At 43.5% G+C, this 25,748-nt stretch overlaps 1 long non-coding RNA gene across 5 annotated transcripts in view; it reads right to left on the minus strand.

Annotated features, from left to right (window-relative positions):
• Positions 1–18,882: 18,882 nt before the first annotated feature.
• Positions 18,883–25,748, minus strand: part of LOC148126181 (uncharacterized) — a 28,663-nt gene continuing 21,797 nt past the window's right edge. For all 5 annotated transcript variants that reach the window (XR_015742924.1, XR_015742923.1, XR_015742922.1 and 2 more), the window contains one exon: positions 18,883–21,445. This is a non-coding gene — a long non-coding RNA (uncharacterized LOC148126181). The remainder of the gene's footprint in view (positions 21,446–25,748) is intronic.

Below are 25,748 nucleotides of genomic sequence, written 5' to 3' on the forward strand. Positions count from 1 at the left end.
TCAAGTTAACTGGTGGAATTCAAATGGAGGCTGATAATCATATAATAGCTAAAAGGCGAAGCTACGTCTTGCAATGGAAAATGAAGAATGATAGCCATGGGTGATTCCTCACAGATGATCGTCTAAATACTGGAGCATAATGCAGAATCATTGTATGATTTGGCTAGCTTGAAGAAACAAAGCTTACAAACCCACATATTTGGTTCTCTTTTCAAGCTGGCTTCAAGATTGGAAAGTAACTGACAACGGGAAGCCTATGAAGAGCGGTGAGCAGCCTCTTCCTTCTCCTATTCATGTCTGTAATATGGCTGAAGATGTGGCTCATGTTCGCAGCATGAATGTCTTCACCAGAGAGTCTAACTTTACAGAAGTTTACTTTCCAGTGAGTTGGAATCATGTCCTGTGGAAGGGCTCTCATATATATACACGAGAGCTCCAAGATACAGACAATTGCGCTCTAAGCATGGAGGTCAGTTCTTCGTTGACATATCTCCATTGGTATGGTGGATATGAGGGAAGAAGTGTTTATTTATTTATATATCTGTTTTTATTTGTATTCCCGCCTTTATTATTTTTACAAATAACTCAAGGCAGTGAACATAAGAGCCTCAGTGGCACAGTGGTTAGAGTACAGTACTGCAAGCTACTTTTGCGGCAGCCAGCTGCCTGCAATTTGGCAGATCAAATTTCACCAGGGTCAAGGTTGATTCAGCCTTCCATCCTTCCGAGGTGGATAAAATGAGGACCCAGATTGTTGGGGGCAATAGGGTGACTCTGTAAACCTCTTAGAGAGGGCTGTAAAGCACTATGAAGCGGTATATAAATCTAAGTGCTATTGTTATTGCTATATCTAACACATCTTCTTCCTCTTTTCCTCCTTTCCCCTACAACCACCCTGTGAGATTTGTTAGAGAGAGAGAGAGAGAGAGAGAGAAACTGGCCCAGTGACATACCTGGCTTTCCTGGCAGGACTTGAACTCACCGCCTCCACTTTCTAGCCTGATACCTTAACCACCAGACCAGAGTTTGCTTAAAGCTTATTTGTTTGGAGGCCTTGTGATCATGGCCTTCAAACAAATATAATTGTTTCTTGAATATAGTCCATGTATGAAATTAGTCCATGCAAGCATTTGTTTTCAGAAGGCAAAGAAATGCTGCATTGGCCAAGTTACACATTTTGTGAAGTCTCATCACCCTATTAGTCTCTTGCTTACATAGCTCTATAATTAAACATCCCTTATTCTCCAGCCACCCTTCACCTTAGTGCATGCTGGGACTTCTACTTGAGCCGGTGAGTCGATTGCTGGACTCATATTTTGATCAGTATATATATTTAACCCAAAACATCAGAGGGCCATTAAGATCTTTCTACAGATGTTTACAAGGCTGCACGGTTGCTAATATACCTTGTTTGCTGGAGGGGAGGGGGAGGGGAGTGAGAGCTTTGCAACCAGTTCTGATTGATTGCCATTCTCTTGCTACCCAGCGAGGATTCCTTCATATTATCGCAGCACTTACCTCCTAAGAGGAAACAAAGGAACCTTCTCTGTATGTAAAATAATTACTTTAAAAGGAGAGGGGGGAACGAGGAGGGGAGAGGCATTTTTCCCTCATGAGCTGTACATCACAGCAGGCAAGGTTGACATTCACTCTCTTTGTCCCCAGAGAAGCACCTGAGTGCTGTGTTTTAACGGTATGCTCCAGGCTAGATCAGCCTGCGGATATCTTTCTTGTGAGCTATGGGTCATTTCCAGTGGCAGCGCCAGAAAAAGCCGCCCTGTCATTCACAATCACTCACCTGATGGCCTCCAGCTTTTGAGCCACACCATCTTGCTGGTGTGGTCGATAGCATCCCTTCACAGCCACTTCATCAGCTGCCTTTACTACTTCAGACTTACATAAGTAGCTTTAAAAACTCTTTCTAAAAACAGCGTGAAGAGCCTGTATATCCATATGGAGAACAACACCTCACCACGGGTGTTGGGCGCACCTTGCCAAATGCAGCTGCAGATGGCAGCTAAGTCTGAGCCCAGGCAATTGCCGTCCAAATTTCAAAGGATCTTGGATCCACGTGAAGCTCCCCTGCGAGGAAAAGAGACACCTGCACCATCTAAAAGCAGCTAGTTGAGAACTAAGATGAACCAAAAATAGGACAGCTATTACCATCCAAATGTCAAGATGCATTCACATTATGAGTGCCAAACGGAGTCAGCTTCAAATTGTTCCACATGGCAAAACAATTACACTGGAGTTTGCAAAGAACTTTGCCAAACAAGCCTGTTCTACTACAATAACAGAAAGTTCAGCCCTGCCTTTACTGTAGCTTGTGTGTATAACACTTCATTCAGGAAGGTTACAATCATTTTCGTTTTACAGGTGTAGGGGGCCAAGCAAGAGACTTGTGGTCTGTATCAAAGGTGGAAGCTGAGCTTGAGAGTTTCTGTTGCTGTATCATTATCTTGCAAAGAACATGGAAGTGGTCTTCCCGAATTTTTTTCCCAATCTAGTCAACAGCCCACAGGCATACTCAGGGGGTAAGGAGTAAGGAGAAGGAGGGCCATTGACAAAAATGTGCATTGTGATGCTGTGAACATGCTTGTGATTTTAAGTACAAATGGATAGATTTTGTTTTAGCACATTGCAATGTGATTTTTTTAAAAAAATATATTTTTAATAGTAGTATCATGTAGTCAAGAAGGATACCTCTGCAACAGCCCTGTATTTCATTGTCCTCTTCTTCTCTCCAAGTACTAACCAGCTCTAACTTGGTTTAGCTTTTTTAAGACAGCCACCTGCTGTGCCAGATGGATATATCCATGTGATCACCAGGAATTCAATGTGCCTGGTGGGAGAATTCATTGTTTACGTTCAGTTTTCATCTGACTCCTAGCTCTTAGAGAGTCTTTTGAGCTAGCACTGAAAGTCACAGCTTACCTTAAAAACCCTTCAACTACAGTTACTAACAGTTCCTAAGCAATAGATGATGAGTTTATATTACTTATGTACTTAAAAGTAATGCCAAAAACTGATGCGAAACTTGCAAATAGTGATCAAGTGACTACAGGATGCTGCAACAGTCATAAAAACTACATTTAGCTTCCATTGAGGACCTGCATACTGCATGAGTCAAAAAGAGGGCTGTGAAAGACCCCTCACATCCCGGACATAAATTCTTTCAACTTCTACCCTCAAAATGATTGCACACCAGAACTAGACACGAGGACATTTTCCCCCCATGCCATCACTCTGCTAAACAACTAATTCCCACAACACTATGAAGCTATTTACTAAGAGACTGTATTACTATTATTCTTCTCATCCTTCCTATTACCTACTATTTCCTTTTCTTCTTATGATTATAACTTTGTTGCTTGTATATTTATGATTTATATTGTTTATTGGGTTTCCTAGTATGATTCGTGTTGATTGCTTATTTAGTATCCTATGGTTATCACTAAGTGTTGTATTTTATGATTCATGATGAATGTATTTATGATGACTACGATCATGATTTATCACTTATGCCTTTTATATACATTGAGAGCTTATGCACTGAAGACAAATTCCTTGTGTGTCCAATCACACTTGGCCAGTAAAGAATTCTATTCTATTCTATTCTATTCTATTCTATTCTATTCTATTCTATTCTAGTCTAGTCTAGTCTAGTCTACACTATTCTATTCTATTCTATTCTACTCTACTCTACTCTACTCTACTCTACTCTACTCTATTCTAATTTGCTTATGCTCTTAATCTAGCTTTCCTTTGCCTTCCAGATCTATTAAGGCTGTAAATGGGATTTACTTTTTCTAAAGTAAACTAAAGTTACTTTTTCATCAGTATCATAACTGTAAATGGTCACTGATTGAGGCAGTTACTAAATCATTTGTCTGAAATGGTATATGATTTCCTGCCTGAGCAAGGCATTGGACTAGAAGAACTCCAAGATCCTTCCAATTTCTATTCTATTCTATTCTGTTCTATTCTATTCTATTCTATTCCATTCCATTCCATTCCATTCCATTCCATTCCATTCCATTCCATTCCATTCTACATAACATACCTGATATAGGTACGCTAAGTACAACATAATGACTGTCCTATTTTACCACCATTTGAAGCTATGACACTTCTGAAAAAGAATTGTCTTTCACACGTATGACCTCCCTGTGATCACCAAGATATAGGTGCTTCACAACTGGCAGGTTTTTATGATTATTACAGCATCCCCTAATCACTATTTGCAAGCTTCACATCTGATCCTATTAAGCAGAGTCAATGGCAGTAAATCCATCACACTCTCATGATGTCTTGCTTAATGACTACATCACTTAGCAATAGATGTGCTGGTTCCAATTTTGGTCACTCAGAGAGAACTTCCTTTAGTAATAACTTTTATTGTTTTTATTCAAATGGGGGTAAAACAGGACAGTCATTCAGTTGTATATAGCATACTTAATACCAGGTAGGTTATCTACAACTTAATGTAGTTTTTATGATTGTTGCAGCATCCCGTAGTCACATGATCACTATTTGGAAGCTTCACATCATATTTTGACATTACTTTTAAATATATAAGCAATTTTTCCTCATTTTCATAAACAGCAGTGTTATTGTTCACCTGGTAAATAGAAGGAGATGAATCTTTTATTTTTCATGCTCATTCTAAGGAAGAATTTTTTATCAACAAGTCCCAATTGCATAGAAAGAATTGGCAAATTTAGCATAGGGCTGATTTTTAATTCAAAAGCGACAAAACTATGCTTTCTTTTGCAAGTGGGACCACTTCCTGCTTAAGGTGGAAAAGACATTGCAAACATTCAACGTTTTGGAAAGTATAAGATTCTCAGAACAAAGTTAGACTGTATGGGGAAAGATCTACTTTTAGTTCACATGCTGGCATCAAATCGAAGGGTGGGAGACAAAAAGATTGAAAGCATGTGCAGTGTAGCAACACCTCTTAAATTTTTGTCTTTCCTCCAATGTTTTGAAATTCAGAATTAATCAAGAGGCAGAGGTATCAAACTCGATTTCATTGTGGACCGCATCAGGGTTGTGTTTGACGTCGGGGGCTGGGTGGGCATGGCCATGGTGGACTTAGCTAGCTTGACGTCATTCATGTCGGGGCCATCTGTGGTAGCCTGAGTACTCTGTCAGCGAAAATGGGCTCCTGAGCTCTGTTTGCTGCTGTGAAGGCCTCCTGCCACCCTTTGCCAGTGAAAACATAACTCAGGGGAGTGGTGCGTGGCTCCCCTGAGCTCCGTTTTTCACTGGCAGAGTCACTGCGGGCTGGTCCTTTGCTTTTTCTATGGCAGTCCTGCAGGCCAGATCTAAGCATCCCGTGGGCCAGATCTGGGCCCCGGGCCTTGAGTTTGATACCCCTGATCAAGAGCATGCATCAAGAATTGGCCACTGTTCTACTGTTCTGTCTGGCTACTATATATAGAGCACATGCCTTCACAAAATTATTCTGCATACATGTATGCAAACTACAAAAACATCACCCTGAAATTACATATAAGACCACATTGGCACATAGTAATGTATCACCTGAAAAGAATCTCAGGAAACAGCCATATCCATCAAGGAAAAAGTGGAAATGGCCCTCTTATTGTTGAACACTTGGGCCCATTCTTGGTTTAATGGTGATTGGTTTCATGTCCCTCTTTCTAACCCCACTCCTTATTAGCACTGATGATGTTACCTAGTTTGGGTAATGAAACATCTGCAAGAAAACAACCAAGCTCAGAGAGAAACATGCCCCCCCCCCCCGCAATCTCAATTGAAAAATAATTTCCTATGTTGCTGTTATTGTTTGTGAAGTGGTTTCAGATTTGTGCAGGTGACCTCACAAAGAGCTGAAAACCTGCTCTCTTAGTGAGCATGTGGGGAGGAATGACCTCGAAATCAGACTGTTGCTATAAGTGCCTCTGAACTACTGACATTTCACAAAATAGTGTTCTGTGCTTTCTGGCAGAGAGCCAGTTCTTTTGCATCGTTCAAATGGAGCCTTTCCTTTTTCAGATCTCCCATTTCCTTCATATTTTTTGGTGTTGTTTAATGGGCCTTCTACAGTACAGGCTGCCCTTTGAGCATGCACAAAGGGATAGAGCAGTACTTTCAGTGGTGCTAGAAGAGTCATATCTTCTTATAATTTCATTTATCCTATATTTTAGATGTCATCATCCTCAACATTATCCTTCTCCTCCTCCTCTTCCCCATCACCATCATTTTATCCATTGTCTATCCACTGCAGATGAAGGCCTCTTCCACCTGTTTCCAACCCATACGGTCCTGAACTTTCTTTTGCCAACTGGGCCCGCAATACTTGCTGATGTCATTGATCCATCTTGTTTTAGGTCTCTTTTCTGGACACTTTTTATCAAGTGGGATCCATTCTATGACTACTGTGGTCCACCTGCCATCAGTTCTTCCTGCTTTGTGACCAGCCCATTTCCATTTCAATTCCCTTTATGATATTGTATGTTTTCGTTTGTTCTCTAATCCATGTTCAGGTCTTTCTATTTTGTCTTGTAATGCCGAGCATGTATCTTTCCATGGCTCTTTGTGCCACTTGTAGCTTTTGTACATTAGATGTACATAACCCAAAGCAAACACTTTTTGAAAGCTGGACGTGTATCTCCAATATTCCTGTAAAAGTAGAGACTCAAAGCTATTTTTTAATAAGAGAGAAGGGGAGAATTGTCCAACAGCTGGAGAGGAAATGCTCTTCCATTTCATTTTTTTTAAAAAAAACATGAACTTTAATTTTTATACTGTCACTCCCTGCTTTTCCTCTTAATCTTGTTACATTGGGATGTCAGCCTCTTCCTTCCTCTCTTGGTTAGTCAAAGACAAAATATATGAAGGAGTTGAATATTCCTATTTTATCTCTCAGGACTGAAATATCTCTTTGACCATATGTAAAGATCAAACATCAGGAGATTTGTTGGATAGTTTACTTTCTAAAATATAGCAACTAATCAATACATTAAACTAAGACTAGATTAAACATTAATTGAACACAATTAAAAGAGAACATTTATTTCTGCACTACTAACTTTCTCTCAGGCCAGGTTCAAGCAAATCTCTTGTAATGTCCTTAGATTCTTAACCTATAGTGGTTTCTTCTTTTTTATGCTATGCAGCTTTCACAGAAGTGCAGATTATATTTGATTGTTACCGTAGTGAAAATCCATACTTAGTAACCAAATGAATTTATTAGGACTTAATTTAATATTTATGTACACAGCATTGGAAACCTGCCCCATTTTATTTGGTGACAGCAAAAACTTTGTGTCCATTTGATTTCTTTACAAAATAATCAAACTCCTCCTCCTCCAGAGTTTCTTAAATGGCACCAGTTAGCTCTCTTCTGAACTGTGTCTGTATCTGTACCTCAATCTCTATATTAATATCAATATCCATGACATGTTTTGAACACTCTAAAGTCTTTATGAATGCTAACATGTTGATGATGCTAAACTCCCACTCTCAGAATGAGAAAACACTCTGGGCTAATAAGAGTTGAGCTTCACCCAGTGATTTCTTAGCATGCTGAATATGCAAATACTGGCTAAGTAAGCGGAGCACCTTAAATTTACTGTTAAGCAGTGTGCAAAATTTAACCAAGCATTTCCACAACATCAAGTACCTGAGAAATCAGAGTACTAGTAATTGAAATGGCACATTAGCTTTGCAGGTCCTCCAGTATCTGAGGTAGTGTACCATTCAGTAAAACCCAGACAATGCAGATTTTTCAGAGAAATGGACTGCTGATACTCAACCTTGTTCTGCATAAGGCTTGCAGATTTCTTTTTTTAAAAAAAATATATTAAGAAATGCACCTATATTTTTGTCTGTCTGTTCTCTTTCCATTTGATGAAAGAGGATTGTTCCATTTTGCAATTCCTTTCAAAGAAGGAGTGAAAGTCTGATGAATAAAACCTATGAATAAGGGACTCCTCCCAGGGGTCTGTTTTTTTCAGATGGGTGACTGTGAACTATCAGGGAAGCAGTCCTTAAAATATGTAACATGGAACAGCAAGAAAGCTAGCACCCCTTGTCTTCTCCAACAACGAAAGTCCAGCCATGCCTTAAGAGAACAAATTCTCAAGCACACTTGGGAATAAAGCAGAAAAATAGAATCTTTTTTTTTTTGCTGGGGGAAAAAAAACATTTTAGAGGAACTTTGAGGCAGATTTAAACACAGCATTTAATTTAAAACCCCCAACTGATTAGACACCTGTTCTCATCGGCACATGCTGTAAGTATTCGAATGTATATATGATAATCGGTGCATGTAAATAAAGTAAGCTTAGAAACATTAACAAGAAAAATCCAAAAGAAAATTTCAATCACCCTGTGAATAAAATAGAAAAATAATCTTGGAGGGACTGGGGAGAGGGGAGCACATCAGAGAAATGGCTAGGCCTGTATCCATTTCAATAGTTCTTATGCTTTCCCTCATGCTACCTGCATATGTATCTCCATACATGTGGAGATGTGGACCAGTGGTGGGATTCATTTTTTTTTTTTTACTACCAGTTATGTGGGCATGGCAGGGGAAGGTTGCTGCAAAATCTCCATTCCTTCCCCACTCCTGGGGGAAGGTTACTGCAAAATCTCCATTCCTTCTCCACCCCACTAACCTGCTTTCCAGCTCCGTTCTCCTGGGCAGGGCAACTAAAGAAGACCCAGCCGATCAGCTGGGACTTGGGAGGCAGAGAATAGTTGGGGGTGGGGCCAGTCAGAGGTGGTATTTGCCAGTTCTCCGAACTATTCAAAATTTCCACTACCGGTTCCCCAGAACCTGCTGAATACCACCTCTGATGGAGGCCCATCTGTGTGAAAGCTTATTTCACCCTGTGCTGGTCTTTGATGACCTCCCTAACGTGAGAAGAGCTGTGGCAGTCCCAGACCGTACAACAGCATGAGGAAAGAGCCACATGAAACTGATTCAGCACATGGGTTCACAGGTCACATGGAAGTAATTGCTTAGAATCATAGGTGTTATGTCCCTGGAACTTACCAAAGTTCCCAACCAGGTCCGTTCTTACTGTAGGGGCGTTGACTGTTCCTCATTGGCTGACTCACCTGAGCAGCCGGCTATAAAAGCCAGCTGCAGGGTCAGGTCAGCCGCTGTTCATTGGAAGCCTGCTCCCAGCAGCGCTGACATGTTCAGTCCTTTATTCCCTGAATAAAGTCTTGTTGCTTTAATGCCCTGGTCTAGCCTCTCATTGTTCGATCCACAACACTGGCGACGAAGGTGGGATGGCTACCAGAGGCACGCAGCAACAGCTGAAATCACTCCATTGCTGAAAATCACTCCATTGCTGAGCCGCAGCCGCGCCGTTGGAGAGCTCGGCCAGCAAAAAGCGAAAGTAAGGAGCGTCTGTAGCCGCTCGGTTAGCCAGCTACAGGGAAGTGAAACGCTGCGAGCCGCAGCCGGAGCGAAGCGCTGCGAGCCGCAGCCGAATTAAAGCGAAAGTGAGGAGGCGTCTGTAGCCGCTCGGTTAGCAAGCTACAGGAAGCGAAGCGCTGCGAGCCGCAGCCGCTCAACACAAAAAGAGCGCGAAATTCAAACGGCTGTCATTTGAATTTCCTTGCCGGAATACAGCGCGGTGCTGTTACTCCAAGTCACTGGCGCCACGCAGGCGCGAATTCAAAACGCTGCCAACGGCCGTTGCAGCAAGCCACGTTCGTTAACCCAGAGAGAAGAGAGGTTCTGTGGAGCCTCTCCAGAGCTGAAGCACTAGTCTGGCAAGCGCTGTAGCCACAGCAGCCACGCTCACCTAGGAGCACACAGGGTTGTCTTCCCAGAGAGACTTAACAGCCCTATCACTAACCCGGAAAAAAACACTGTAACAGCAGCTGCCTCGCTCACCTGGAGCACACAGGGTTGTCACCCAGAGACAATTTACAGCCCTGAAACCAATTGAAGTCACAACATGAATTCCAATCCAGCTTTCCCACCGGTCAAGCCGGATGAAGAGAAGTGGGAGTCGTACAAAAATCGTTTTAACCACTACATCGACGCCATTGGCCTGGCTGATGCAGGAGAGCACAGGAAGAAGTCATACTTCCTCAGCTACTGTGGAGCCACAGTCTTTGATACCGCCACAGCACTCGTCGCACCACGTGAGTTAAAGAATGTGCCCTGGGCAGAGTTGCTGGAGACCCTCACCAATCATTACTCCCCCAAGCCGTCACAGATCGCCAGACGCTTCGCATTCTGGATGAGAAAGCAAACTGGAGGGGAAACCATCAACCAGTACATGGCTGCCCTGAGGACCGCCGCTCTCCAATGCGAGTTCAGGGACTACTTAGATGACATGCTCCTCGACCAGCTCGTCTGCGGGGTCAAGGACCTTCATCTCCAAAGGCGGCTGCTAGCCAGGAAGGACCTTAACCTCACCCAGGCCGTCGAGGAAGCCTTGGCTGCAGAACTAGCAACCCAGTCAGCTGCAGAAATCCAAGGCCCAGTCTCCAAGCCCAGCTGTGCCACCATCCACTCGGAAGTGGTAATCTACGAAGATGACCCCAGCGAGCAGACAGACGTCCACCGCCTCGCCCAAGCCAGACAATCACAGACGGCCATCAGACAGGAAAGCAGCGGAGCGCCCAAGCACATCACTTTGTGCCTGTCCTGTGGCGGACCTCACGCGAGAGCATCATGCAGATTCAAGAGTGCCACGTGTAACAATTGCCACAAGAAAGGCCACATCGCCAGAGTCTGCCAGGCTGCGCACAACCCAGCACCAAGGTATCCGCCTTTTTCCCATCCTGGCTCACAAAGGCAAGTACTAAATTGTCGCACTTGTTTCTATGCTAACCACACCTGTCATTCTATCAGCAAAATCACACTTTCCATTTTATTAGAAGGTAAACCGTGCCGCATGGAGGTTGACACGGGGTCAGCGCTCTCAATCATTTCGTGGAACACACTCAAGAAGATCCAGCCCACACTATCCAGAAACCAGCTCCAGAAGTGCCAACTCACCTTGAGGGACTACCAGGGGAAGGACATCCCGGTACTTGGCAAAGGCAAGTTCCTTGTTAATTTTAAGGCTTTCAAAGGCCATCTGCCTCTAGTGGTAGTTAACGGCAACCTCCCCAGTCTCCTGGGGCTTGATTGGTTCCCCCATCTAGGCCTTGGGGTAACAGGGGTCCATGCTGTCTCGACCTCTGACACTGACTCATTATTCACTGACTACTCCGACGTATTCAGCAATGAGTTAGGGTGTTATAACGGAACCCCCATCTCATTTTCAGTAGACCCCCAAGCAGTTCCCGTGCGGCTGAAGCCACGTAGGGTACCATTCGCTATTCGGCCTAAGCTGGACGCGGAACTTGACAAACTGCTAAAGCAAGGAGTCATTGAACCCACAGACTTCGCCAAATGGGAGACACCAATTGTCACACCCCTTAAGAAAGATGGCAGTCTGAGAATTTGTTCTGATTACAAAACAACAATTAACCGCTTTCTACAGGTTAGCGCTTACCCAGTCCTGGTCATTCAGCATTTACTGCACACTTTTGAGCCTGGAACCATTTTTGCCAAATTGGACATGTCGCAAGCGTATCAACAGTTTCCTGTTGACAACCAAACAGCCGAATTACAAACCATTGTAACCCACAGGGGTGCATTCAGGTGCAGGCGTCTCCAATTTGGCGTAAGTGTTGCCCCAGGCATATTTCAGTCCCTGATGGAACGTATCCTACAGGGCCTCCCTGGCGTGGTACCCTACTTCGATGATATATTGGTCTCGGCCAGGGACAGACCCCAACTTTTCCAGAGAGTCAGAGCAGTTCTAGACAGGTTCAGACAGCATGGTCTCAAGTTAAAAAAGGAAAAATGTGCCATTGCCACTAGACAGGTGGACTTTCTAGGCTATAGAATTGACGCATCAGGTATCCACCCCCTAGAATCCAAAGTCAAGGCAATCCATGAGGCACCCACTCCAACCTCTAAAGCCGAGCTACAAGCCTTTTTGGGATTATTAAATTTCTATGCATCGTTTCTACCGCACAAAGCCTCAATAGCAGAGCCCTTACACAGGCTTTTAGATAAAAAATCACCATGGCACTGGGGGCACAAGGAAGACACCGCATTTCACGCAGTCAAATCGCTACTCACATCAGACGCTGTCCTCATACAATTTGACCCACGACTTCCCTTAGTATTAGCAGCAGATGAGTCCCCTTATGGGATTGGAGCTGTATTAAGCCACAGACTACCCAACGGCTCCGAGGCACCAATCGCCTTCTTCTCCAGAACACTCTCAGCAACAGAGCGTAATTACAGCCAAATTGATAAGGAGGCTTTAGCCGCAGTCGCAGCGGTAAAGAAATTTCATGAATTCCTTTTCGGCCACGACTTCGAACTCATCACAGACCATAAACCGCTCCTGGGTCTTCTTTCCGGAGACAAGCAGACCCCCCAAGTGTTGTCCCCCAGGATGACGAGATGGACCTTATTCCTGGCGGCATACTCGTACAAACTCATCCACCGCCCAGGGAAAACTTTGAGCCACGCCGATGCCCTCAGCCGCTGCCCCCTGCCAGCTCCAGCTGAGGATCCAGCCCCTGTCCATGCCATCTTCGATGTCGCCGAGATCAACCTTCCCGTCACCGCCCTCGACATCGCCACAAAGTCTAAGGCTGACAGAACAATCGCCCAGGTACTGGACTGGGTGAGGAGGGGGTGGCCGGGCACTAACCTTGAAACCGAATTCACACCTTTTAAGACCCGTCAACAGGAACTATCTAGCTTACAGGGCTGCCTGTTGTGGGGCACCAGAGTCGTTATCCCGGCCGCACTGCGCACGCCAGTCCTAGAGGCACTGCACGAGGGACACCCGGGCATCGTCCGGATGAAGGCGTTAACTCAAAGTTACGTCTGGTGGCCCAGCCTGGACAACGACATCGTCAAGTGGGTAAGCTCTTGCCAGCCCTGTCAGGAATCCAGACCAGCCCCTCCAGTCACCACTCCCACCAAGTGGGAGAGCGCCAACGCACCATGGTCCAGGCTTCACATCGACCTAGCCGGGCCAATGCAAGGTAGAACCTTCTTGGTGGTTGTAGACTCATACTCCAAGTGGATCGATGTGGCCCAACTACCCACCACCACCACGCAAGGAGTTACTAAGGCCTTGACCCGGCTATTCGTGACACACGGTCTGCCGGACACGATAGTCTCAGACAATGGTCCCCAATTTGCCTCAATGGAATTCAGCCGTTTCACCACCAACCTGGGCATTCGACACATCCTCACGGCACCCTTCCACCCTGCCAGCAACGGATTGGCAGAGAGAGCCATTAGGTCCACGAAGGAAGCGCTAGCCAGATTCAACAAAGAGGACTGGCACCACAGACTCTCCCGTTTCTTATTGAGCCAACACTCAACCCCATGCACGGTCACCAACAAGTCACCGGCTGAACTCCTGATGGGTAGGCGCCTAAGAACTGTGTTGGATAGGCTACACCCTCACTATTGCCCTGACACCCCTCTTGGTTCAACAACAGGGGTCAGAGATTTTGTCTTGCAGGAACGTGTCTTTGCAAGGAACTACGCCGGAGACCCACTGTGGATACCAGGGGAGATCGTGGCCATCACCGGTCCCAGGTCGTACCGAGTCCAGCTGGAAGACGGCCGCATCTGGAGGAGACACCTGGACCAGCTCAGGAAGCGCCAAGGTACCCTCGCCAGTGTGGGACCATGGGCACAGGTCGGCTCCCAGGCGCCACACCAGTCACTCATCGGAGACCATCCCAGGGATTTGTCGCCGTCACCACCCGAGCTGGGAGAATGGGCTACAGACCGAGACTGCCCGGTGGATCCGCCACCCGTGCCACCTAATGGGGCCACAGCATCGCAGACAGGAAACTCGACACCGGCACCAACGCAGACCCCCGAGCAAGACCACACTCCATCACCAACCCTACCCGCACCTTCGAACGCAGGGTCACCCGACAGCTCGCACGAGTTACGGCGCTCGGGGCGCCAGCACAGACCACCCGCTTATTTAAATGACTATGCGTGTTCGCATCTGGGGGGAAGGGGTGTTATGTCCCTGGAACTTACCAAAGTTCCCAACCAGGTCCGTTCTTACTGTAGGGGCGTTGACTGTTCCTCATTGGCTGACTCACCTGAGCAGCCGGCTATAAAAGCCAGCTGCAGGGTCAGGTCAGCCGCTGTTCATTGGAAGCCTGCTCCCAGCAGCACTGACATGTTCAGTCCTTTATTCCCTGAATAAAGTCTTGTTGCTTTAATGCCCTGGTCTAGCCTCTCATTGTTCGATCCACAACAATAGGTTTGGAAGCAGAGGGGGTATTCAGCAGATTCTGACCAGGTCTGGAGAACCGGTAGAGGAAATTTTGAGTAGTCCAGAGAACCGGCAAATACCACCTCTGAGTGGAGATTTTACAGTATCCTTCCCCTGCCATGCCCACCAAGCCACACCCACAGAACCGGTAGTAAAAAAAAAATGAATCCCACCACTGTTTGGAAGGGACCTTAGATGTCTTGTAGTCAAAGCCCCTGTCCAAGTCAGGAGAACTTATACCATCCTGAACAAATGGTTGTCCATTCTCTTCTTGAGAACCTCCAGTGATGGATCACTCACATCCTCCAGTTGGCAAGCTGTTCCATTAATTAACTGTTCTCACTGTCAGGAAATTTCTCCTTAGTTCCAGGTTGGGTCTCTTTCTGACTAGCTTCCAACCATTGCTTCTTGTCCTACCTTCAGGTGCTTTGTAGAATAAGCTGATCCTACTCTTCTTTGTAACAGACCCTCAAATACTGGAAGAGAGCTACCATGTCATCCTAGTTCTTCTCTTTGTTAGGCCTAGTTCTCCAACCATTCATCATCTCTAGCTCCCTCAACCCTTCTTAATACAGTCTGGGTTCCAGATCCTTTGTGAGTTTTGCTTTTCTTTACTCTATACTCTTTCTAGGGTCTCAGCATCTTTTTTGGGAAGAACACAACCAGAACCAGATGTAGTATTTCAAGTGTGGCCTCATTAGACCAATATAGAGCACTAGTGATCTTAATGCTATCCATCTTTTATTTATTTATTTATTTATCTGATTTGTTAATTGCTTACAAAATAATAGGTATAAATATAAACATGAGTAAGAGTACAGAAAATAGGTACGATTAAATGGGGACTATAGGTCAGGGACGGGAGGCACAACGGTGCACTTATGCACGCCCCTTAGGGACCTCTCAGGAATGGAGTGAGGTCAATAGTGGATAGTTTGAAGTTAAAGGAGTGGGGGTTTGAGGATGTAACTATAGAGTCAGGTAATGCATTCCAGGCATTGACCACTCTGTTGCTGAAGTCGTACTTTCTGCAATCAGGTTTGGAGTGGTTAACACTGAGCTTGTATCTGTTGTGTGCTCTTGTATTGTTGCATTCTTCTGATTCTTCTGATGCATTCTAGGACTGATTGATAATTGCTTGTTCTTTCATTGTTTCCTTGCTGACAATAACAAAGAAAGTCAAATGGAACTGAACCATCTCTAGTTTGCTAAGATTAGGATGGGGAAAACAGGCTCACATCAACACTCAAGAGGAGAGGCTCTTGCTAGATGTCTGTGTGGCCATCTCTCCATTTAACCAATTTCACAAATGTATGTGAAAATAAAAAGGAGAAGGAGAAATCAAGATTTTGAGCTCCTGAAGGAAATGTAATAAAGGTGCCAGTGATGATTTTAAAAGGAGCAACTGGAAATATTTTCACAGAACCTTCATATTAGTGATTTGAAAGATATCTTTCCTACTTAGCATCGTTGTTCATCAGAGCCATCTTTGAGCATAACAATAAAGGAGTAGAAAGAGGGATTATTTACAAGCAGCCACTGAAAATATGTTCAGCTGTTCTCACATTCAATATCACAATACTGTCTTGACTGAGAATTTTCAGTAAAAATAACCCAGACCTTCTTTTCCAGTTCAGAAAACCTTATGCACTGAACATGCTGGCTTCTCACATTGAAATAATTGAGGAATTTATCAAATTCCAACAAACTCCAACAAACAATTCTAGGAAGGGCCTAGAAACACCAAGGAAATATATCCCGTTCCATAGGTCCTCAGAGTAGATGATCTTATCAGAATGGTAAGAATTAATCAAAGATTCTGAAGCAAAAAACCCCTAGTTTCTTTAAAATGTGGAATCATTGTTAAGAAACAGGCCTCTAAGTCTCTAAACGGTGTGGAATGTGTCATTTATATGTCACTTGTATCTGAAAGATATTAAAAGTTTTGGGGAGGGAATCATGTGTTTATTATATTTTTTTCCTTATAGCTCATTATTAAAAGATTTTATTTGTGGTTTTATGGGCATTGTGTTGGGCATTTATGGGCATTGTGTTGCAGATAAAAAGTGGAAACCGAATGGAGTACTTGACTTAAAATCACACTTGGGGCCAGGATTTCTTAACACAGTTGTTAAACAAGTCATGCCCAATTCTGTGAACTTTTTAGCCTTGTTTGTTAAACGAATCTGTCAGGTCTAGTCCAAGAATGACATAGAATAATCCAGCCAAGATTGTGCCAGACTAAATCGTTACTATTCTCAACCAGCTATATAACCTGGGAGATTCTAGGGCAGTGGTGGCTAACTTTTTTTGGCTCCCGTGCTGAAAATTGTGCATCCTCACCTGCCAGCACCCAGAAGACAATGCATGTTGGGGCCACACCATGCCCTGCGCATGCGTGCGTGCCCCCCTGCATGCCACGCATCTTGTGCGTGTGTGCGCATCTCCTGTGAATCCCCGCACTTGTGTGCCAGATACCCAACAATCAGCTGTCTGGGAGCGCAGGGGTGGGATTCAAATTTTTTAACAGCTGGTTCTGTGGGTGTGGCTTAGTTGGTGGTCATGTGACTGGCTGAGCATGGCCAACTCAACATCATTCACATCGAGGCACGCATCTCCTCGCCTGGCCTCTCGTGACTGTGGGGATTCTGCAACAGTCCTAAGTGTGAAAAATGGTCATAAGTCACCTTTTTCAGTGCCATTGTAACTTTGACTGGTCACGCCACACAAGCAAAGTACCAGCAAAGGAGGGGAAAAGAACTCCAGAGAAGTTCCTGAGACAGGAAGTCTAGTCCTGCCAAGAATGTAATGAGGGTTAACAAAGAGGCAGTTTCTGTAAGCAACACCAAAATGTTTCCTTCCTGCCTTTCTTACAGGATTAAGCCAGTAATTTCCTCTAACAACTGGTTCTCTGAACTGCTTAGAATGTTAACAACCGGTTCTAGCGAATAGATGTGAACTGGTAGAATCCCACCCTGTATACGCGCACATGTGCAGTGGGGCTCTTACAGGTGACCTCTCACATGCCAGCAGAAGTGTCTCTGCATGCCACTTCCAGCATGTGTGCCATAGGTTTGCCATCATGGTTCTAGGGAGTGCCTAGAACCATGATGGCCTCCTATCCAGCTCCAGGTTGTGTTATCTTTTGTATTGCTCCGTCTCCTCCTTGCTCTTTCCTTCCTGGGAAACTTCTACTTCATTCTAGCCCACCATACCACCTCCCACTCAGTAAGCACCATCCCTCAACTGCAGTTGTTAAGGGAAACACACTACTATTAAGTGAACCTTGATTCCCCATTGGCTTTGCTTATCAGAAGCTGGCTGAGAAGGCTGCAAATAGTTATTACATCACCCTGGATGCTGCAAAGGTCATAAAATACATGCCCGTGGCCAAACACCCAATTTTTGATCATATACAGTAATACCAGGGGGATGCTGTGATAGACGTAAGCATGGAGACTAATTGTAAGTCACTTTTTCAGTGCTGTTGTAGTTTTGTATGGTCGCTAAACAAATGGTTGTAAGTCAAGGACTACCTGTGATTTGGGAAGCTAGCAATATACAAAAACTGTAATGTTTAGATGTGTTAGGGAAATGCATATTTGTTGCATGTTCTTTATGAAAATGTGAAAAATAGGCACTGGAAATAAATTTCAGCAAAAAATCAGGCACTGTTGGTTGGGTTTTGCTAAAATCCACTCCCCAGGAAGGCCCTATTTGCTGATAATTTGCAGCTCATCCTCTCTGCTATCATGGCCAGCATCCCTCCATCCCTCTAAGCAGGCTACGTGATACATAGAGCATCTTTCCTCACAGGCATATTCGCCTCTCTCTCTCAGCTGAGGTAGAAACCCAGAAAAACGTCACTGATTTAGTCATAACTCTTGTTACGTCGATCTCACTCCAGTTTGTTCTCGACTTACCCAAACTTTGAGCCCAAAGTTTCTGTTGCTAAGTGAGCCAGTTGTTAACTGAGTTTTGCCCCATTTTATGACCGCAGTTCTTGGTGCAGTTGTTTGAGTGAATCACTGCAGCTGTTAGTGACACAGTTGTTAAGTGAATTTGACTTTCCCATTGACTTGTCAGAAGGTCCCAAAAGGTGGTCACATGACCCCAGGACACTGCAACCATCATAAATACGAGTCAGTTGCCAAATATCTGAATTTTGATCACATGACCATGCAAAGGATGCCACAATGGGCATAAGTGTGAAAAACAGTCATAACTCACTTATTTCAGTACCATTGTAAGTTTGAGCGATCACTATAAAGAGACTGTTGTAAGTTGAGGATTAGCTGTATTTAAGTGACTCTGGGCAGTTTATAAGTAAAAAAATAATGATGATAAGAATCCATACAAAACTGAAACCAAGTTAAAAAGGTGGAGAGAGAGGATTCGCAAGCCACTAGCCACCCCCAGGGGTACGTCCCACATTTGGATCCTCGTGTTGGTTGACAGAGTCAAATCTTAATGCTGTTCTAGAAAGCCAGCAGAATGGGAGTGTCAGGTTTCCAAGTGATGAAATGCATTTAAAAAGAAAAGAACAAAGTCTATCTTCCAAGACCATTTCTTTTATTTAGGAAAGCGTCAAATTGGCTAAGTCCATGATAATTCCGGATCTGACACAACCCGGAATTACCTCACAATATTTAAAGTTAGAAACAACCCCCAAAAGTCACATTCTCCAATAGAAGAAATTCAACGTTGCTTGATGTTATAAATCTGTACCTCAAGGGGCCTGAGTACAGTCAGCCCGTTTTCCCACGGGAAGAAGAATCACCGAGCCTAAACAACTCTCTCCCCTCAGGAATGTGGCAAGCCCAAAACTCTTCCCCCATGACCACCAATGAGAAAGTAAGAAAAAGAATATATACTATATACTAAACCTAACCAAAATGGCTACACATATGTCAACTTCGGGCTTAACAGAGAGCTGAACTCAACTGCAGGGGGCCAGATGTTCTATAGTAGTGATGTCTGATCTTTTCAGTACAAGTGCCCAAAGTGTGCGTGTGAACCTCCCAAATGCAATGCGCAACCGTCCCCCGTGCACATGCCCCACTCCCACACATATGCATACATCCCTCCTCACATACACATGCACCCCCATGCATGTGCTGTCCCCTGTATATATGCATGTGTCCCCAGTGCATGTGCCTCATGCCCTGAATATGCATGTGTGTCCCCCATAAATGCACCCACCCCTGCACATCCTCACACGTCCCCCACATATGCCCCATCCCCGAGCATGCACAGCAGAGACCTGAAGACCAGCTGGCTGGCGGGAGGTATGTGCACATGCGTGGCAGAGCTGAGCAGGGGTGACAGCTCGCATGTCCACAGAGAGGGCTCTGCGTGGCACCTCTGGTATGCGTGCCAAAGGTTCACCATCACAGTACTATAGGATGGGGACAATGACAAGAAGGCTCTGTTTCTATGCACCGTACATCGAGTTTCTTGAATTGACTGAGTCTGCCTTATGCTCCTCTTAGGTGACCATGTGGGGCAGGCCAATGAGGTTCCTCAGATAGTCTGGCTCCATGCCATGAAGGGCTTTGAAACACATAACTGACATGTTGAACTGGACTCAGAAGGAAACTGGCACCCAATGCAACTCACGCAACTGAGATGTTCCATGCACAGCGCCTTCCTTTCTACCCTTTATATTTTTCTTGGTTTGTACGCCCTTTCTTATCTTTGCAACTTCAGTACAAATTATTACATATCTAAAAAAGAAAAGTCAACAAGGAAGCTATTGTCTGCAGAAACCATTTGAGTCCACTCAGATCTATGTAATTAATTTGAGGGCCATTTAGTGAAGAAACTGCAATGTTATCTTCACACATAAGACAGTATCTTGAGCAGGCTGATTGTTATCAGAAAAACGAATCAGCGACTGCAAGAAATTATCAGATAAGGGTTTGTGCTTACAAGAAACGATTTTAAAAAATATCATCAGTTTAGGAAAGACATAAGTGCCGCAGGAGATGGCAGTGAAGAAATACTATTTCTCAAGTTTTAGAATCACGTGGAAAATCTAATGTCTGGTGCCAGAGTCTCGAAACATGCTTCACACATTAAATCCAAAACAACAATAAGACAATTCCACTATTACATTCATGTTGCGAAAAATATTTTACCAACTGAAGGAGAAAAAGAACCTTTGTCTTTTACTCAAACCTTCTAAATATCCTCTCATCAAGGGATCTCGCTGGGACCTCATTTAGCAGCTCACCGTTAACTTCATTAAATCTTCCTTTTGCCTCTTTGTACTTGCAAGGCTACGGATGTCTTCTTTGACGCTGAGCTTTTGCAGACATCTGTTCCAATAGGCTTTGAGATATAATGCTTGTCAAATTTTTACAGGTGTTTATGCAGTCTTAATCTGCAGAACTACTTTGGCTCCTCTGGATTATTAAATTTTTATCCAGGCGTACCACAGTACAGGCAGAGAGATAAGGGAGTTGGCTTTTTTCAAATGGTCTTTATTATGTGCAGATATACTTTGTAATCCATTTGTCACATCTTATACAGCGCAGCAAAAGAGGCTCTGGCTGCATGGAGCTTGAGAATGGTCACTTTGGGGCTCAAGCCCATCTTAATCTTGTTATAGTTGTTTTCTGCTTCCTCTCTGGTTCTTTGATGGTAATCTGCTCTTTTTCTCTTTTCTGTGTGCAATAGCACTGCTGAGGCTGTCTCCAAAGAGCCTTACAACAATGGTACCAAGGGCTGGGGGCATAATGAACATAAGAAGTAAATTCTCAGAGGCAGGGGGGCTTAGAATGCACTACTGAATAGTAGGTCAGTCATTAGAGCCAGCTTGGCCTAGCGGTTAAGATGTTGGTTTAGAAACCAGGAGACTGTGAGTCTTGGGCATGTCTTAGGCATGAAAGCTTGTTGGGTGGCTTTGACCCAACAGCCACGAGTCTATTGAGTTCAAATTGCACCTTAGGCATGAAAGCTGGCTGGTTAACTTTGATTCTGAGTTCTGTTTCTGCATAGGCATGAAAGCCAGATGGGTGACTTTGGGCCAGTCACTCTGCCTCAGTTCTGCTCAGGTCACAGAGAGGTTGTGAGGAAAATAGGAGTAGGAAGGAGTATTATGCACGTTGAGCTACCTATAAAGTAATAAAGAGAGGGTAAAAATCTAATAAATAAATAAGTAATGAACAAACTTTCATCTAATATTTTCCCTATTCTGTAATATAAATAAAAGGAACCTTGATTAGGATACAACCCCTCCATTAAAACTTGTATTATTTAATTTGGCTAAAACTGCTTTTATGAACAAATATTAGTCCAGAAGATTTCTAGATGATGATAATGATGACAATCTTTTGAAATTATCTTCACATTTATCTATGCCTGGCTATCACTCTTAGTCTAACTTTTCATACAAGGTTGGTCCGTGGCAAAAAGCAGGAGAGGAGATACACTCACCAGATTCTGAATGCAGTTTCTTAATATAACATTCTTGACATAACTCTAAATTTTGGATAATCCGTCCATGAGATAAGCCATTGTCTGCCATTTTTTTCAGGTGAATAAAAATGACAGGCTTACCATGAATTGATTTTTATTTTAGTTGCCATTGTAAATTACCATTTAACAAACAATTTATTTGTATATGCCCAAAATCTTGCCTGTTTTTCAGGCAGCTAGCCAGTCAAACCATCAAGTGAAACTTCATACTTGGGGTCTTTTATTTCAATAGAATATAGGCTGCCACAGTAAATACACTGAAGTGATTCCATTATCTGAAGTGACTTGGAAGATGCTGAGGACAAAATTCAAACCCGAAGGTCAGTTATTATCTTTCTTCTGTCTAAAATACATAACCAGCACCTCTAAAATAACCATTTAGGTAGCAAACCAAATATCCACTCATTCTTACTTTGACAAATCACTCTTTTTTTCAATACATAGTGTTGAATAAAAGCATTCACTTAAATACCAGTCTATTGTAAAGAATACTTTCAGTATTGTAAAGTATTCTTTACGGTAAGTTAACTACAATCTAGACAACCATGTCCTCTGGTTCTTAAAATACAAGGAAGCACTATGGGGTGTGTTTCCCTTTCAAATTCAGTCAAAAGCAGTTTCACACCTTATATTTTTAAAGCTAAACACCTTAGAGAATTTAAGTGCGCTCCTCAAAATGTAACATATGAATGACGTACATAAAGATTTAAATCATAGACATCTTATTGGCATTTAACCATGATTGACTGAGGCTTCCTGTATCAGGAAGGTTTGTTGATAGGAAAAATGTAAATTTCAAGTACTGATTAAAAAAAAGAAGGATTTATTTCAAATTAAGAAGTACCCCCTAGGAGCAGATGAGAAACTTTAAGTGAAAAGGTGTATTTTGTCAATATATTCTGACCTTCATCCTGGGACTTGGTACCAGTAGTAATATAGGAAAGTCAGAATTTATATAACTAAAAAAATGAAAGTGGTTAATTATTGATTGACAGAGCTGATTAGAATCCTGGGAGCTGTAATCCAACATATCCATATAGGATATAAGTTCGGGGAAGCTGATAAGATGCCTCTGCAACTGGCCATAACAAACCACGTTTTTTTCCCTGGGAGTTTTGAGATTTTTCCTTTTTGTTACTGCTGAAAACTGGCAGCACAGTTTCCCATTATTTTGAAGCAAGGAGTGCTTAGAAATTCCAACATAAGCTCTGGAATAAGAGAAAAGTGAATTCTAGGCTGAACTGGAAGTAATTCTTCACAGTATTGTGTGAATGCAAAATGTTACTACCATCATGTACTGGTGAAACTCGAAAAATTAGAATATCGTGCAAAAGTTCATTTATTTCAGTAATGCAACTTAAAAGGTGAAACCAATATATGAGATAGACTCATTACATGCAAAGCAAGATAGTTCAAGCCGTGATATGTCATATTTGTGATGATTATGGCTTATAGCTCATGAAAACCCCAAATCCACAATCTCAGAAAATTAGAATATTACATGCAATCAATAAAAAAAGGATTGTACATAGAACAATATTGGACCTCTGAAAAGTATAAGCATGTATATGTACTCAATACTTGGTTTGAGCCCCTTTTGCAGCAATTACTGCCTCAATGCGGCATGACATATGGAAGCTATCAGCCTGTGGCACTGCTGAGGTGTTATGGAAGACCAGAATGCTTCAATAGTGGCCTTCAGCAATTCTGCATTGTTCGGTCTCATGTCTCTCATCTTTCTCTTGGCAATGCCCCATAGATTCTCCATGGGGTTCAGGTCAGGCAAGTTTGCTGGTCAATCAAGCACTGTAATCCCACAATCATTGAACCAGGTTTTGGTGCTTTTGGCAGTGTGGGCAGGTGCCAAGTCCTGCTGGAAAATGAAGTCAGCATCCCCATAAAGCTTGTCTGTGGAAGGAAGCATGAAGTGCTCCAAAATCTCCTGGTAGATGGCTGCGTTGACCCTGGACTCAATGAAGCACAGTGGACTAACACCAGCAGATGACATGGCTCTCCAAATCAACACAGACTGTGGAAACTTCACACTGGACTTCAAGCATCTTGCAGTGTGGGCCTATCCATTCTTCCTCCAGACTCTGGGTCCTTGGTTTCCAAATGAGATACAAAAATTGCTCTCATCAGAAAAGAGGACTTTGGACCACTGAACAACAGACTAGTTCTGCTTTTCTTTAGCCCAGATAAGACGCTTCTGACGTTTATTGTTCAGGAGCGGCTTGACAAGAGAAATACGACATTTGAAGCCCATGTCCAGGATACATCTTTGTGTGGTGGCTCTTGATGACTGACTCCAGCCTCAGTCCACTCCTTGTGAAAGTCCCCAACACTTTTGAATGGCCTTTTCCTGACAATCCTCTCCAGGCTGCGGTCATCCCTGCTGCTTGTGCACCTTTTTCTTCCACACTTCTCCCTTCCCCATAACTTTCTATTAATGTGCTTTGATACAGCACTTTGGGAACATCCAACTTCTTTTGAGGCTTTCCCTCCTTATGGAGAGTGTCAATGATGGTTTTCTGCACAACTGTCAGGTCAACAGTCTTTCCCATGATTGTGATTCCTATTGAGCCTGACTGAGAGACTATTTAAAGGCTCAGGAACCCTTTATAGGTGTTATGGCTTAATTAGCTGATTAGAGTGGGACACTTTGAGCCTAGAATATTGAACCTTTTCACAATATTCTAATTTTCTGCGATTGTTGATTTGAGGTTTTCATGAGCTGTAAGCCATAATCATCTCAATTATGACCCCTCACAGCTTGAACTATCTTGCTTTGCATGTAATGAGTCTATGTCATATATTAGGTTCACCTTTTATGTTGCATTACTGAAATAAATAAACTTTTGCACAATATTCTAATTTTTCGAGTGTCACCTGTATCTACACCAGAAGTGGTATTCAGCAGGTTCTGACCAGTTCTGGAGAACCAGTAGCAGAAATGTTGAGTAGTTCAGAGAACTGGCAAATTCCACCTCTGACTGGCCCTGCCCCCATCTGTTCTCTGCCTTCTGAGTCCCAGCTGATTGGCTGGGTCTTCTTTGGTTGCCCTGCATAGGAGAACGGAGCTAGAAAGCAGGTTAGTGGGGTGGGAAGGAAATGGGATTTGGCAGTAACCTTCCCCTGGCACGCCCACAAAGCCACATCCACCAAGCCACACCATGCCCACCAAGCCACGCCCACAGAACTGGTAGTAAAAATTTTTGAATCCCACCATGGATCTACACCTGTTTAGGGGATAAATGGTTGTCCCATACATAAAATCAATCCAACTGCATTCCTTAAGAATAATAAGCAATTAATGTACAATGATAATGAATAGAAGAGAATATCAGAGTTGAAAGGGATTTGGGAGGTAAAAATGGTCTCAAGCAAGAGATAACATGGATAACATGGATATGGCTATTGAAGAATGCTGTCATATGCTCTGGAGATGCCCAGTTTCCTATAGGATTTTGCTTCCTGCCTTTGATCTCTGAACCTATTCCAGAATTCTTTCTATAGCATCCTGACTCTGAACTTTGCTTGTTATTATTATGCTTATTAGCTTTTTGTCCCGCTTTTATTACTTTATAAGTAACTCAAATGGATGAAACATACCCAACACTCCTTGCTTCTCCTATTTTCCCCACAACAAACAATCCTGTGAAGTTGCTAGGCTGAGACAGGAAGATAGGGCAGGGAAGAAAATAATATTTTATCCATCGCTCTTTTTTTCATATCAGCTATTACCGTCTCATCTTCCACGTGATGAGCTGTTGACTCCTGACAGGAAGAGCCTGGAACAAGGTTACTGAGCTGGCTTTCATGTCTAAAGTGGGACTAGAACTCTCAGTCTCCTGGTTTTTAGCCTGGTGCCTTAGCCATTAATCCAAACTGGCTCTTTTGCAAGGGAGATTTTCCAGGTGCTTTTCAAAATAGTCCTGC

The sequence above is a fragment of the Pseudonaja textilis genome, chromosome 3 (genome assembly GCF_049901715.1).
Source record: "Pseudonaja textilis isolate UNSWEBS1 chromosome 3, rPseTex1.2, whole genome shotgun sequence".
Classification (NCBI taxonomy): Eukaryota; Metazoa; Chordata; class Lepidosauria; order Squamata; family Elapidae; genus Pseudonaja; species Pseudonaja textilis.